At 43.4% G+C, this 13,950-nt stretch overlaps 1 protein-coding gene across 15 annotated transcripts in view; it reads right to left on the bottom strand.

Annotated features, from left to right (window-relative positions):
- Nucleotides 1–13,950, bottom strand: part of adgrb3 (adhesion G protein-coupled receptor B3) — an 858,467-nt gene that overhangs the window by 74,258 nt on the left and 770,259 nt on the right. The window lies entirely within an intron of this gene.

The following is a 13,950-nucleotide window of genomic DNA, read 5'->3' as shown; positions in this document are numbered from 1 at the left end:
ATTGGTCAGAGCATTGAGTATAGGAGTTGGGAGGTCATATTGAGGCTGTTCAGGACATCGGTTGGCCACTTTTGGATTACTACATCACATTTTGTTGAGCTGGTAGTGATTAACAGCAGTTTACAAGTATAGATACCTAATGTAAAGACATCCTCCTTTTTTGAATTGAAGGGGTATCTTTACAGCAACAATACAAAATAACATTGTGCCACAATATATCTATATATAAAGCAACAGATGTCTCTGAAACCTGCCTGTGGTTTGCTTACCTATGCAAATGGAGATATATTAATCATTGCTGGAGCCAACTGTATATTTTCAGGACACTGGACAGGGGTGCTGTATTTGTGTTGCAATTTAGAGTGCATTCTAGTCACAACAGGATTATTCAATGTTTCAGATTTTGGCAATTTTCTGGTTTGGTTTCAGTTTTGATGCATGGTCATGCTATTTGATGTTTGTACTTTATTCAATCTTGCTCTGGAGATTTTTGTTGGATTCCATTTGCCACAAGTCAGGTGGTGTACACAAACCTATTATTGGATATTCAGATAGAGTAATTCATTGCCCTCATATCTTTCAAAACAACTTTCATCTTCCTGTTTTTCAATGTGTCAGGTGCGCCTGGATGTATTGATAAATGACAACAGAAGTTTCTCCACACTTGTCTGTCGAATAGAAATTCTGCAGCGGCGGAAACAGTCACATTGAATACTGTCAATCTAGGATGAAACCTAGCAAAGTACGAATTGTGTTTTATTTGACAGTGCCTCATGATTAAGATTTTAAAACTTGAACTATATCCCTACCTTTCTATTAGATCTGGAATAGTGTGGTGATGACAATAGTACAGTTCACTCACCATTTCTCACACATCATCTTAAAGGATTTGTATTGAGTTCCATTATCAGAAACAATCACCTATGGCACCCAAATAGGGTGGAGATTAAACTAAAATTGACCACAATAGTTGCACCAGAGGCATCATGTCGAATAATGGGCAAGTTGGAAAAGTAATCCATTTTAATCCAGGAAGTAATCTGGTTGGAAGCTGAAGACATCAATTATGGAACTGGGTACTTCAGATGCAGTAGTGGTTCTTTTTGGTACTTCAGATACAGTAGTGGTTCTTTTTGGTTGTTCACATGAAGATTTGATATGTCTTGCTTTCCGTCATGGCTTTTCCACTATCTTGGTGACTTCCTCATTTGTCTGTCTCGGGTTCAGCCAATTTCCGTGTGTGCCGAGAGTAACTGTTGGTGGCTTGCAGGTCACGTGGACCCTGGGATGACAGCTTGCTATCCCTTAAATGTGACTTTTTGAGGTATTCTGAACTGATCTTTCAGACCATTTTGGCTCTTTCAGCCTTTGGAACATGCCAGAATGACTCTGACCATGACACCAATTACAGTATTCTATTGTTTAAATATCGGATTTGAAAGGGAATGATGTATAAAAGGCTTTGCTAAAACTATGCAAGGCAATAATCTGACGTCAACTGGAATATTGTGAGCAGCATTGGGCTCTTTGTCTAAGGAAAAATATGCTGGCTTTGGAAGCAGTACAGAGAAGGTTCACTAGGCGCCATCAGATTTGGAGTCTTATGAGGAGAGGTTGGCTATATTTGGTCTGTACTCATTGCAATATAGAAGAATGAGAGGCAAGCTTAATGAAATTTACAAGATTCTTAGGGAACTTGGTAGGGCAGATGCAGAAAAGTTGCTTCCTCCTTTTGCAGAATCTAGTAAAGCAGAGATGGGGAGACATTTCTTCTCCAAGGATTGTGAATCTGTGGAATTCTGTACTGCAGAGGGCTATCTAGGCTGGGTCATTAAGTATATTCAAGGCTGAGAAGATAGTTAATCAGTTAGGGAATCAAAGATTATGGGAAAAAAGGCAAGAAAGTAGAGTTGAGAGTTATCAGATCAGCCATAAACTCTTTGAATGGCAGAGCAGTCTTGATAACCTGAATGGCCTGTTTTTTGCCCGTGTTTTATAGAACATAGAACAGTACAGCACAGAACAGGCCCTTCAGCCCACGATGTTGTGCCGATCACTGATCCTCATGTATGCACCCTCAAATTTCTGTGACCATATGCATGTCCAGCAGCCTCTTAAATGTTCCCAGTGACCTTGCTTCCACAACTGCAGTTGGCAACGCATTCCATGTTCTCACAAATCTCTGTGTAAAGAACCCACCTCTGACATCCCCTCTATACTTTCCTCCTACCAGCTTAAAACTGGTAACCCCTCGTGTTAGTCATTTCTGCGCTGGGAAATAGTCTCTGGCTATCGACTCTATCTATGCCTCTCATTATCGTATACCTCAATTAGGTCCCCTGTCCTCCTCCTTTTCTCCAATGAAAAAAGTCCGAGCTCAGTCAACCTCTCTTCATAAGATTAGATTAGATTACTTACAGTGTGGAAACAGGCCCTTTGGCCCAACAAGTCCACACCGTCCCGCCGAAGCGTAACCCACCCAGACCCATTCTCCTACATTTACCCCTTCACCTAACACTATGGTCAATTCAGCATGGCCAATTCACCTAACCTGCACATTTTTGGACTGTGGGAGGAAACCGGAGCACCCGGAGGAAACCCACGCAGACATGGGGAGAATGTGCAAACTCCACTCAGAGAGTCGCCTGAGGCGGGAATTGAACCCGGGTCTCTGGCGCTGTGAGGCAGCAGTGCTAACCACTGTGCCACCGTGCTGTCCACGGTCAGATAAGCCTGACCTTCTGAATGAGCCTACCATGGGGAACCTTACCAAATGCCTTGCTGAAGTCCATATACACCACATCCACAGCTCGACTCTCATCAACGTTTCTAGTCACATCCTCAAATAACTCGATAAGGTTTGTGAGGCATGACCTGCCCCTCACAAAGCCGTGTTGACTGCATTTAATCAAGCCATGCTCTTCCAGATGGTCATAAATCCTATCCCTCAGAATCCTTTCTAACACCTTGCAGACTTGAGACTTACTGGTCTGTAATTGCCGGGGATTTCCCTATTTCCTTTCTTGAAGAGAGAAATCATATTTGCCTCTCTCCAGTCCTCAGGTACGACTTCAGTGGAGACCGAGGATGCAAAGACCTTCGCAAGTGGCGAAGCAATCGCATTTCTCGTTTCCCAAAGCAGCCGAGGACAAATCTGGTCCGGGCCTGGCGACTTGTCAATCTTAATATTTGACAAAATGTTCAGCACATCAGCTTCCTCTATCTCTTTCCATTCCAGCATGCACACCTGCTCTTCAAAGGTTTCATTCACTACAAGGTTCGTTTCATTCGTAAAGACAGAAGCAAAAAACTCATTTAGAGCTTTCCCTTCCTCCTCAGACTCCACACACAAACTCCCTATGTTATCCCTGATCGGCCCTACTTTTCTTTGACCATTCTCTTATTCCTCACATAAGTGTAAAATGCCTTTGTGTTCTCCCTAATCCATTCTGCCAAACCTTTCTCGTGCCCCCTCCTGGCTCTCCTCAGACCATTTTTAAGCTCCTTCCTCATCTGCCTGTAATCCTCTAGAGCTGAATTTGACCCTAGCTTCCTCCACCTTATGTAAGCTACCTTTTTCCTTTTGATGAGAACTCCACCGCTCTCGTCATCCAAGGTTCCTTTATCTTACCACTTCTTGCCTTTCTCAGAGGGACATATTTATTCATCACTTGCAACAATTGTTCCTTAAACAGTCTCCACATGTCTATAGTGCCTTTACCATGGAACAATTGCTCCCTATCCATGCCTCCTAACTCATGTCTAATCGCATCATAGTTTCCTCTTCCCCAATTAAATATCCTCCCATTTTGCCTAATCCTCTCCTTCTCCATAGCTATGTAGAACGTGAGTCAGTTGTGGTCACTATCACCAAAATACTCTCCCACCACAAGATCTGATACCTGCCCCGGCTCGTTTCTGAGCACCAAGTCTAGAATGGCCTCTCCCCTCATCGGCCTGTCAATGTACTGAGTTAGGAAACCCTCCTGAACACACCTTACAAAAACAGCTCCATTCAGATCTGCTCGAAAGAGGTTCCAATCAATATTGGGAAAGTTAGTCACCCATTACAACAACCCTACTACGTCCACACTTTTCCAAAATCTGCCGAGCTATGCTTTCTTCCATCTCCCTGCTGCTATTGGGGGGCCTGTAGTAAACCCCTAAAGAGCTGACTGCTCCCTTGCTGTTCCTAATTTCCACCCATACTGACTCGGTAGGCAGATCTTCCTCGACAATGGAAGCTTCTGTAACTGTGATACCCTCTCTGATTAGTAGTGCGACACCCCCTTCTCTTTTTCCCCCCTCCCTATTGTTTTTAAATGCTCTAAACCCTGGAACATCCAGCAACCATTCCTGCCCCTGAGAAACCCATGTCTCTGTTATGGCCACAACATCATAGCACCAGGTACTGATCCACGCTCTAAGTTCGTCACTTTTATTCCTGATACTCCTTGCGTTAAAGCAAACACACTTTAACTGATCCCTTGGTTCCTTCCCAGGAAAATCCTTCCCACTCTTGCTATTGCGTCATCTGCATCAACTCTCACGTCTTATGGTCTGATGGTTTCCTACCATAATATGTGGCAAGTAGATTACCAAATATGCAATGTGCAGAAGGTCTTCTATATAATGACAATGAGATATTCTTGTAGATCTAGGGCGATGTGTGTGATTAGACAGATGATTTAGGGTACCTGACCATGGAATCACAGTGCTTATAGAATACCTTGCAATCGTTGTACCCTGTATTGTATTTTGACCAGTAGGTGCTGCAAACTTAGTGGTGTATACCTTAAGCGTTTGCACTGGATAACTACAAATAGCTTATGGTCGGTTATCAAAATGAACCTCATTCCAACTTAACGGACGCAAAACCACTAGATGCTGAATACCCCTGCTAGGTTGCCACATTTTTTCTTCACATATTCAATCTGAGCAAGGGACAAACACTTGGAGGCAAATGCAATGAATTTCCCTTTCTGCTGGAAGTAATTTTTGAGATGCATGAACTTCAAGCACAGTTTCCTCAGTCATATCATAAATTGACGAGTTGGTGGCTTTTCAGTTAATGACTTTTAAGATAATTAAAAATGTATCAGATCCTCATGTCAAACAATAGGAACTTCATGAAGAGATTTTTGTGTCCATAGTTAGTAGCACAAATGTGTATTATAATATTTATTTTGCAAAGAAGGCTAGTCTGTTTTTTTTAAATGGTCACAGTATCTTACAAGATGTCCCCTAGAGGTCATATTTAGTTTCATTTAACTTCTTTAGATTAGATTCCCTACAGTGTGGAAACAGACCCTTTGGCCAACAAGTCCACACTGACCCTCTGAAGAGCAACCCACCCAGACTCATTTCCCTCTGACTAATGCACCTAACACTATGGGCAATTTAGCATGGCCAATTCACCTGGCCTGCACATCTTTGGACTGGGGAGGATAACGGAGCACCCGGAGGAAACCCACGCAGACACGGGGAGAATGTGCGAACTCCACACAGACAGTTGCCCAAGGCTGGAATCGAACCTGGGTCCCTGGTGCTGTGAGGCAGCAGTGCTAACCACTGAACCACTGTGACACCCATTAATTAGATTTCTCCCCACAGATGCTGTGTGTGATATATTATGTTTGCATTTTTCAGACTATTGTCAGACCGGATATGTTCAGTCTATGGAGACCCTTATTATCTCTAGAAATTTTAATTTTATTGGCTTATTTATCTGGTTTGGACATCCAGGAAATATAGCTGAGCATGTGTATCAAAAGCTGGTCTGCTGCCTTTCCAATAAGTGCAAGAAGTCCTGCATTCATCTTTTGTCTGCTTGCAGGATACATACATCTATGTGAATTCGGAACAGTAATCAGTCTGTTTGATTGCATGAATTATGGTACTTTTAGCGGCCAGTGCCAAATTGGTTGGCATGTTGAATTCTTGCTGATTTTTCCAGGTTTATGGAATCCCTGCCCACAAAACAGTTACACTATTGTGTTTGTGATAAAGGCGATAATCATGGGTGATTTTAGTCTACATACAAACTGCAAAAATTTGTTTTGCAATATTAGCCTGGATAACAAATTCAGGGAATCCTTTAATAATAGCTTCTCAGAGCGATATGTTTTGGAACTGACCAGACAGGCAGGTTATTTTAGACCTGATATTATGGCACCTTGAGATAGCAGCGACCACAATATAGTTAATATTTGAAAATAGATATATACTAATATTTTCTCAATGTAACTCTCAACTTTTGCATACAGAATACAGCCTTAATACATACATTTTCAAAATGCCCACTGCCAATTCTATACTGGGTGCACTGGTCTTTTTCAATTCACTGTTATCAATGCATTTTAGTTTTAAATATGCAGAACAGTCCAAGCTGTGCAATTAGCAAGCAACAAAATTCATGAAATATGCAGTATTTTTTTTGTTTTCATATAATGAGGAATGTTAATACTGAAGAGATACAGCAAATAAAAAATCATTCTGCTGTCATTGTCCCTTACAAAACCAAACCATGAAAAATGTTAGGATTGAGGTTTTCCTGATAATGCTGACAATACTGCTGTGGTATGACGAATATCAAACAACAATGTCAGAATGCAGAAAAGGGATAGCGGCTTAGTGTCGTGGTGCAGTAATAATAACCTCTCCTCAATGTTGGCAAAACAAAAGAACTAATCAATGAAAGAAAGGAGGAAAACACCCCCCCCATCTATATCAATGGAACGGAGGTTGAGAGGGTTGAAAGCGTCAAGTTTCTAGGAGTGATGATAACTGACAACCTGCCCTGGACAGTCAAGAAGGCAATAGAATGCCTCTTATTCCTCAGGTGGCTTAGGAAATTAGGCACGGCCATAAAGACCATCACCAATTTTTTCAGATGCACCACACAAAGCATACTAACTGGGTGCATAACAGCCTGCTCTGGTAACTGTACTGCTCAGGACGGTAAGAGACTACAGAAGATTGCGTGCACAGTTCCTGATGAAGGGCTTTTGCCCGAAACTATGATTTTCCTGCTCCTTGGAAGTTGCCTGACCTGCTGTGCTTTTCCAGCACCACTCTAACCTTGAGTCTATTCTCCAGCATCTGAGTACCCAACTCTGCTTAGCTTGTATGTACAGTCCAGACCATCACGTAAGCCAACATTCCATCCAAGGACTCCATTTACATTTCTCATTGCTGCAGAAAGGCTGTCAACATAATCAGAGACTCCTCCCACCCTGGTGACGCTCTCCTACAACCTCTTCCATCAGGCAGAAGATATAGCAGCTTGAACACATGCATCAACAGGTTCATGAACAGCTTCTTCCCTTCCATTGTTAGACTGATGAATGGACTCTAACTTCAAATGATGTTGATCTTGCTCACGTTGATGTTGCTTAGCACACCTCCTGTGCACTGTAACCTGTACGCCTCACTCTGTCCAAGCACCCTATCATCTGCATGTCATTGTTTACTATGATCTGTCTGTACTGCTCACAAACAAAGCTTTTCACTGTACTTGGGTACAAGTGACAATAAATCAAATCAATTTAAGTGTCCACTTTTCCAGACAACACCTAAGGAATCAGGCACTTGGAAACATCAGTGAAGTGAGGATCTCTTAAAGACACCTGTAAGCAGAGTTGAACAGCAGAGGTATATGGAGTTTGTCGCTCTGCCTATCTCCTTAAGTCTTGGTTCAGTATTTTTGGTTGCTCTCTGCTGATCTTACATACATCTTCTTGTAAATAGACACAATTCGCTGCTAGTTTTATTAAAAAGAAACTGTGGGAGCAAATTGCTTATCTGTCCATTTGGCTAGGGGTGGTGAACAGTTCAGGAACACCACAGGGGTGAAAATGAAAAACAAACAAATAAAATGAAAACAAATAAATACTAGTAGATAGAAAGTAATATACATAAATTAGAATGGGTAAAAATATGACAATTCATGCGTATGATAGAATGATGCAGCATACAAAGGAGGCCATTCAGCCAATTGTGCCAGTACTGGGTAACAGTTAGAGGTGGGAAGGGGAGGAAGAAGGCAGTGCAGGGATCCCCTGTGGTCGTTCCCCTCAACAATAAGTATACCGCTTTGGATACTGTTGGGGGGGACGGCCTAGCAGGGGTAAGCTGCAGTGACCGGGTCTCTGGCACGAGGTCCGGCTCTGAGGCTCAGAAGGGAAAGGGGGAGAGGAGGAGAGCGCTAGTTATAGGGGACTCTTTAGTTAGAGAGACGGACAGGCGGTTCTGTGGACACGGGTGAGACTCTCGGATAGTTTGTTGCCTCCCGGGTGCCAGGGTCCGAGACGTCTCGGACCGTGTCTTCAGAATCCTTAAGGGGGAGGGTGTGCAGCCAGAAGTTGTGGTGCACGTTGGCACCAATGACATAGGTAGGAAGAGGGGTGGGGAGGTCATTCAGGAGCTCAGGGAGTTAGGCTGGAAGCTAAAAGCTAGGACGGACAGAGTCGTCATCTCAGGGTTGTTGCCGGTGCCACGTGACAGTGAGGCAAGGAATAGGGAGAGAGTGCAGTTGAACACGTGGCTGCAAGGGTGGTGTAGGAGGGAGGGCTTCAGGTATTTGGACAATTGGACTGCATTCTGGGGAAGGTGGGACCTGTACAAGCAGGACGGGTTGCATCTGAACCAGAAGGGCACCAATATCCTGGGAGGTAGGTTTGCTAGCACTCTTCGGGGGAGTTTAAACTAATTTGGCAGGGGGATGGGATCGGGACTTGTAGTCCAGCAAGTAGGCTGGCTGTTTGTCAGGATGTCCAAGAATGTAGGGAGGCTGTGGAGAAGGTAGCACTGACAGGGAGTACTTGCGGACACAGAGATGGGCTCAAGTGTGTATACTTCAATGCAAGGAGTATCAGAAATAAGGTGGGTGAACTTAAGGTGTGGATCGGTACCTGGGACTACGATGTTGTGGCCATCACAGAAACGTGGATAGAAGAGGGACAGGAACCAGTTGGAGGTTCCTGGTTACAGATGTTTCAGTAAGATTAGGGAGGGTGGTAAAAAAGGAGGGGGGGGGGGGGTGGCGTTGCTAATTAGAAATGGTATAACGGCTGCAGAAAGGCAGTTCGAGGGGGATCTGCCTTTGGAGGTAGAATGGGCTGAAGTCAGAAATAGGAAAGGTGCAGTCACCTTGTTGGGTGTTTACTATAGGCCCCCCAATAGCAGCAGAGATGTGGAGAAACAGATTGGGAAACAGATTTTGTAAAGGTGCAGAAGCCACAGGGTAGTAGTCATGGGTGATTTCAACTTCCCAAACATTGATTGGAAGCTCTTTAGATCAAGTAGATTGGATGGGGCAGTGTTTGTGCAGTGTGTACAGGAAGCTTTTCTAACTCAGTATGTAGATTGCCCGACCAGAGGGGAGGCCATATTGGATTTGGTGCTTGGTAACGAACCGGGACAAGTGATGGGCTTATTAGTGGGTGAACATTTTGGTGATGGTGACCACAATTCTGTGACTTTCACCTTGGTTATGGAGAGAGATAGATGCGTGCAACAGGGTAGGTTTTACAATTGGGGGAAGGGTAAATACGATGCTGTAAGACAGGATCTGAGGAGCATAAGTTGGGAGCATAGGCTGTCAGGGATGGATGTCGTGGAAATGTGGAACTTTTTCAAGGAACAGATACGACGTGTCCTTGATATGTATGTACCTGTCAGGCAGGAAAGAGATGGTCGTGTGAGGGAACCTTGGTTAACGAGGGAGGTTGAATGTCTTGGAAAGAGGAAGAAGGGGGCTTACATAAGGTTGAGGAAACAAGGTTCAGACAGAGCATTGGAGGGATACAGGATTGCCAGAAGGGAGCTGAAGAAAGGGATTAGGAGTGCTAAGAGAGGGCATGAAAAATCTTTGGCCGATAGGATCAAGGATAACCCCAAGGCATTTTATGTGTATGTGAGAAACATGAGAATGATGAGAACAAGGGTAGGTCCGATCAAGGACAGTAGTGGGAGACTGTGTATTGAGTCGGAAGAGATAGGAGAGGTCTTGAATGAGTACTTTTCTTCAGTATTTACGAACGAGAGGGACCGTATTGTTGAAGAGGAGAGTGTGAAATGGACTGGTAAGCTAGAGGAGGAAGGAAGATGTGTTGGACATTTTGAATAACTTAAGGATAGACAAGTCCCCCGCGCCTGACGGGATATATCCTAGGATTATGTGGGAAGCAAGAGAGGAAATTGCAGAGACGTTGGCAATTATCTTTTTGTCTTCACTGTCAACAGGGGTGGTACCAGGGGACTGGAGAGTGGCGAATGTTGTGCCCCTGTTGAAAAAAGGGAATAGGGATAACCCCGGGAATTACAGGCCAGTTACTCTTACTTCGGTGGTAGGCAAAGTAATGGAAAGGGTACTGAGGGATAGGATTTATGAGTATCTGGAAAGACACTGCTTGATTAGGGACAGCCAGCACGGATTTGTGAAGGGTAGGTCTTGCCTTACAAGTCTTATTGAATTCTTTGAGGAGGTGACCAAGCATGTGGATGAGGGTAGAGCAGTGGATGTAGTACACATGGATTTTAGTAAGGCATTTGATAAGGTTCCCCATGGTAGGCTTATGTGGAAAGTCAGGAGGCATGGGATAGAGGGAAATTTGGCCAATTGGATAGAAAACTGGCTAACCGGTCGAAGTCAGAGAGTGGTGGTAGGTGGTAAATATTCAGCCTGGAGCCCAGTTACAAGTGGAGTTCCACAGGGATCAGTTCTGGGTCCTCTGCTGTTTGTAATTTTTATTAATGACTTGGAAGAGGGAGTTGAAGGGTGGGTCAGTAAATTTGCAGATGTTACGAAGATTGGTGGAGTTGTGGATAGTGAGGAGGGCTGTTGTCGGCTGCAAAGGGACTTAGATATGATGCAGAGCTGGGCTGAGGAGTGGCAGATGGAGTTCAACCCTGCCAAGTGTGAGGTTGTCTATTTTGGAAGGACAAATAAGAATGCGGAATACAGGGTTAACAGTAGGGTTCTTGGTAAGGTGGAGGAGCAGAGGGATCTTGGGGTCTATGTTCATAGATCTTTGAAAGTTACCACTCAGGTGGATAGAGCTTGTAAGAAGGCCTATGGTATATTAGCGTTCATTAGCAGAGGGATTGAATTCAAGAGTCGTGAAGTGATGTTACAGCTGTACAGGACTTTGGTTAGGCCACATTTGGAGTACTGTGTGCAGTTCTGGTCGCCTCACTTTAGGAAAGATGTGGAAGCTTTGGAGAGGGTGCAGAGAAGATTTACCAGGATGTTGCCTGGAATGGAGAATAGGTCGTACGAGGATTGGTTGAGTGTGCTAGGCCTTTTCTCATTGGAACGGAGAAGGATGAGGGGTGACTTGATAGAGGTGTATAAGATGATCAGGGGAATAGATAGAGTAGACAATCAGAAACTTTTTCCCCGGGTACAACAGAGTGTTACAAGGGGACATAAATTTAAGGTGAAGGGTGGAAGGTATAGGGGAGATGTCAGGGGTGGGTTCTTTACCCAGAGAGTGGTGGGGGCATGGAATGCGCTGTCTGTGGGAGTGGCAGAGTCAGAATCATTGGCGAACTTTAAGTGGCAATTGGATAGGTACATGGATGGGTGCTTAAGCTAGGACAAATGTTCGGCACAACATCGTGGGCCGAAGGGCCTGTTCTGTGCTGTATTGTTCTATGTTCTATGTACTGGCTCTTTAAAAGAGAAATCCAATTAGTTCCACTTCTCCACATTTTCCCATAACCCAGCAAATTCTCTCCCTTCACTTACTTATTCAATTTTGTCTTGGAAGTTACTGCTGATTATGCCTTCCCTTTCAGAATGTATTTTCCAAATCATCAGAACTTGGTGTTTAAATGCACTGTCTGAGATCTCATTTAGTGTCTTTTCCCAACTATCTTAAACAAGTGCATTGCATACTGTTTCCCCCTTATTTACTTTTCACGGGTTTGAACACCTTTGTTCAATCTCCCATCAATCTTGTAAAATAGAAGTGCCCCAATTCCCTGACTTTTCTGTTTTGTCAATGGATAAGAATGAGAAGCAGAAAGTTCTGGAGCTCAGGCAATATGTTAAGGAGAGGGGAAAGAGCAAGGTTAGAAATATTGTTCTTGTTGTGTCACCATAGCCTACCAGACCACAGAGGCTACTCTCATTTTGAGAGAAGCAATTGGTGGTGATTTAACCTGAGAGCCACCAGACTTCAGGCAAGGGAAGAGGTTGAGAAGGAAAGTCTTTCATGGTAACAGGAATTGAACCCACACTGTTGGCATCATACTGCTTGCTAAACCAACAATCCAGCCAACTGAGCTAAATCGATTCCCAGAGGTATAAGCAGTTAATAAAAAACAGCCACATGCTAGGCAAAGTCACATCTTCCTTTCTCTTTCAAATGGGACTAAAATAATTTTTATTGATGTTTGTGGTTGGATTGTGACAATCTGGTTCTTGTACTTCTACTCTATGAAGGGATTGACTTGCATCCCCACTGTTTCAGCAGATCTGTGAACTGTACAGAATGGACTGGACATAGATGAGCTACAAGGGACTTTGCTGATTCAGGATCAGTCAGCGTTTCTCAGGGCAAGCTATCACCATTTCCTGCACTCGGTGCACAAAAGAACATTAAAAAATGGGAGCAGGATAGCAACATATTCCTCTTTAAGGATGCCACACTATTCTATATTATCAGTGTTGATCTACCCCAAGCCTCAAGTCCTCTATCATATCAGCTCCTCAAAGCACACAATTCCCTGATATTTCAAAAATCTATCCTCCTCTTTAACTATTTTTAATAATCTAGACTCAACAACTATCTGTTCTGGAGATTTCCAGACATTTGCTACTCGGTGAGAATAAATTTCTTCATAGAAGCCTATAATATCCTAACAGGATTAGACAAGGTAAACAGAGAAATGATGATCCCGATGACTAGGGAGTCCGAGTTGGGGGCAACATATTCTAAGAGTACAGGGTAGGCAACTCTGGACTGAAATGAAGGTAAATATCTCCACCCAGAGAACAGCGATCCTGTTAAATTCTCTGCCATAGAAAGTAATTGAGGCTAAAAGAATGAATGTTTTTGAGAAGTAGTTAGATATACTTCGTGCTGAAAGGATCGAAGAGTATGGGGAGGAAGCAGGAACAGGGTACTGAGATTGATAATCAGCCATAATCATACCAAATGGCAGAGCAAGCTCAAAAGTCCAAATGGTCTACTCCTACTCCTATCTTCTATGCTTCACATTTCAATTTTGAAGTGAATGCCCCCTTATTCTGCAAATATGTCCCCTAGTTTGAGACTCCTTCACAATGGAAACATCTTCTAACAGTTTGGTGAATGACATATCTTCAAATTCTGATGAATTATCCTGCACAGTATTAAGAACAGTACAAAGTAACACTCTCCCAATGAATTCTTCTTGTCAGCTTTCATACAGCATGTACAGTTTGGAGAAATTCTTTGGCTACAGAGTTTACGACAATCATTTTATTTTTAAATCCATAAAGAAGCCTGCATATCAAATAAATGGAAAGTTTAAGACTAGAACAATTGGTAACATTAACTGCTGTGAATTAACACTTAACAAACAACTGAGTTTTGAGATTGTCCTGTGTAATATAAATCCCTCGACTAACGTTCAAAATACTGAAAATACTGGGCAGGTCTGACCCCATGCTCTAAAAGAAGTGACAGTAACAGAGGTGGAGAAACAAAATAAAATCAGGGAGAACCCACGTAGAGGCAGCAGACAATCTGAATGATTAATGGTCCAATGAACAGAATTAAAAGGGACATCAGAAGGAAAAGGTCAGTGTTTTGGTCACATAATGAGAGTTGGGCAGCTACAGAACTCTCTACTAGAGGGGAAGATGGAGAGCAGGAACAAGAGGGCTAGGCCCTGGCATTGTTGGATCATTGGTGTCACAGAGCAGTCTCAGATGAGTAGCAGTGGATGTTTGAGGAT

This window comes from Chiloscyllium plagiosum, unplaced genomic scaffold (genome assembly GCF_037043375.1).
Source record: "Chiloscyllium plagiosum isolate Xiang-an unplaced genomic scaffold, Cpla_swu_hap1 HiC_scaffold_3, whole genome shotgun sequence".
Lineage (NCBI taxonomy): Eukaryota > Metazoa > Chordata > Chondrichthyes > Orectolobiformes > Hemiscylliidae > Chiloscyllium > Chiloscyllium plagiosum.
Note: the sequence above shows the minus strand (reverse complement) of the source record. Positions and strands in the feature narration are given on the sequence as shown.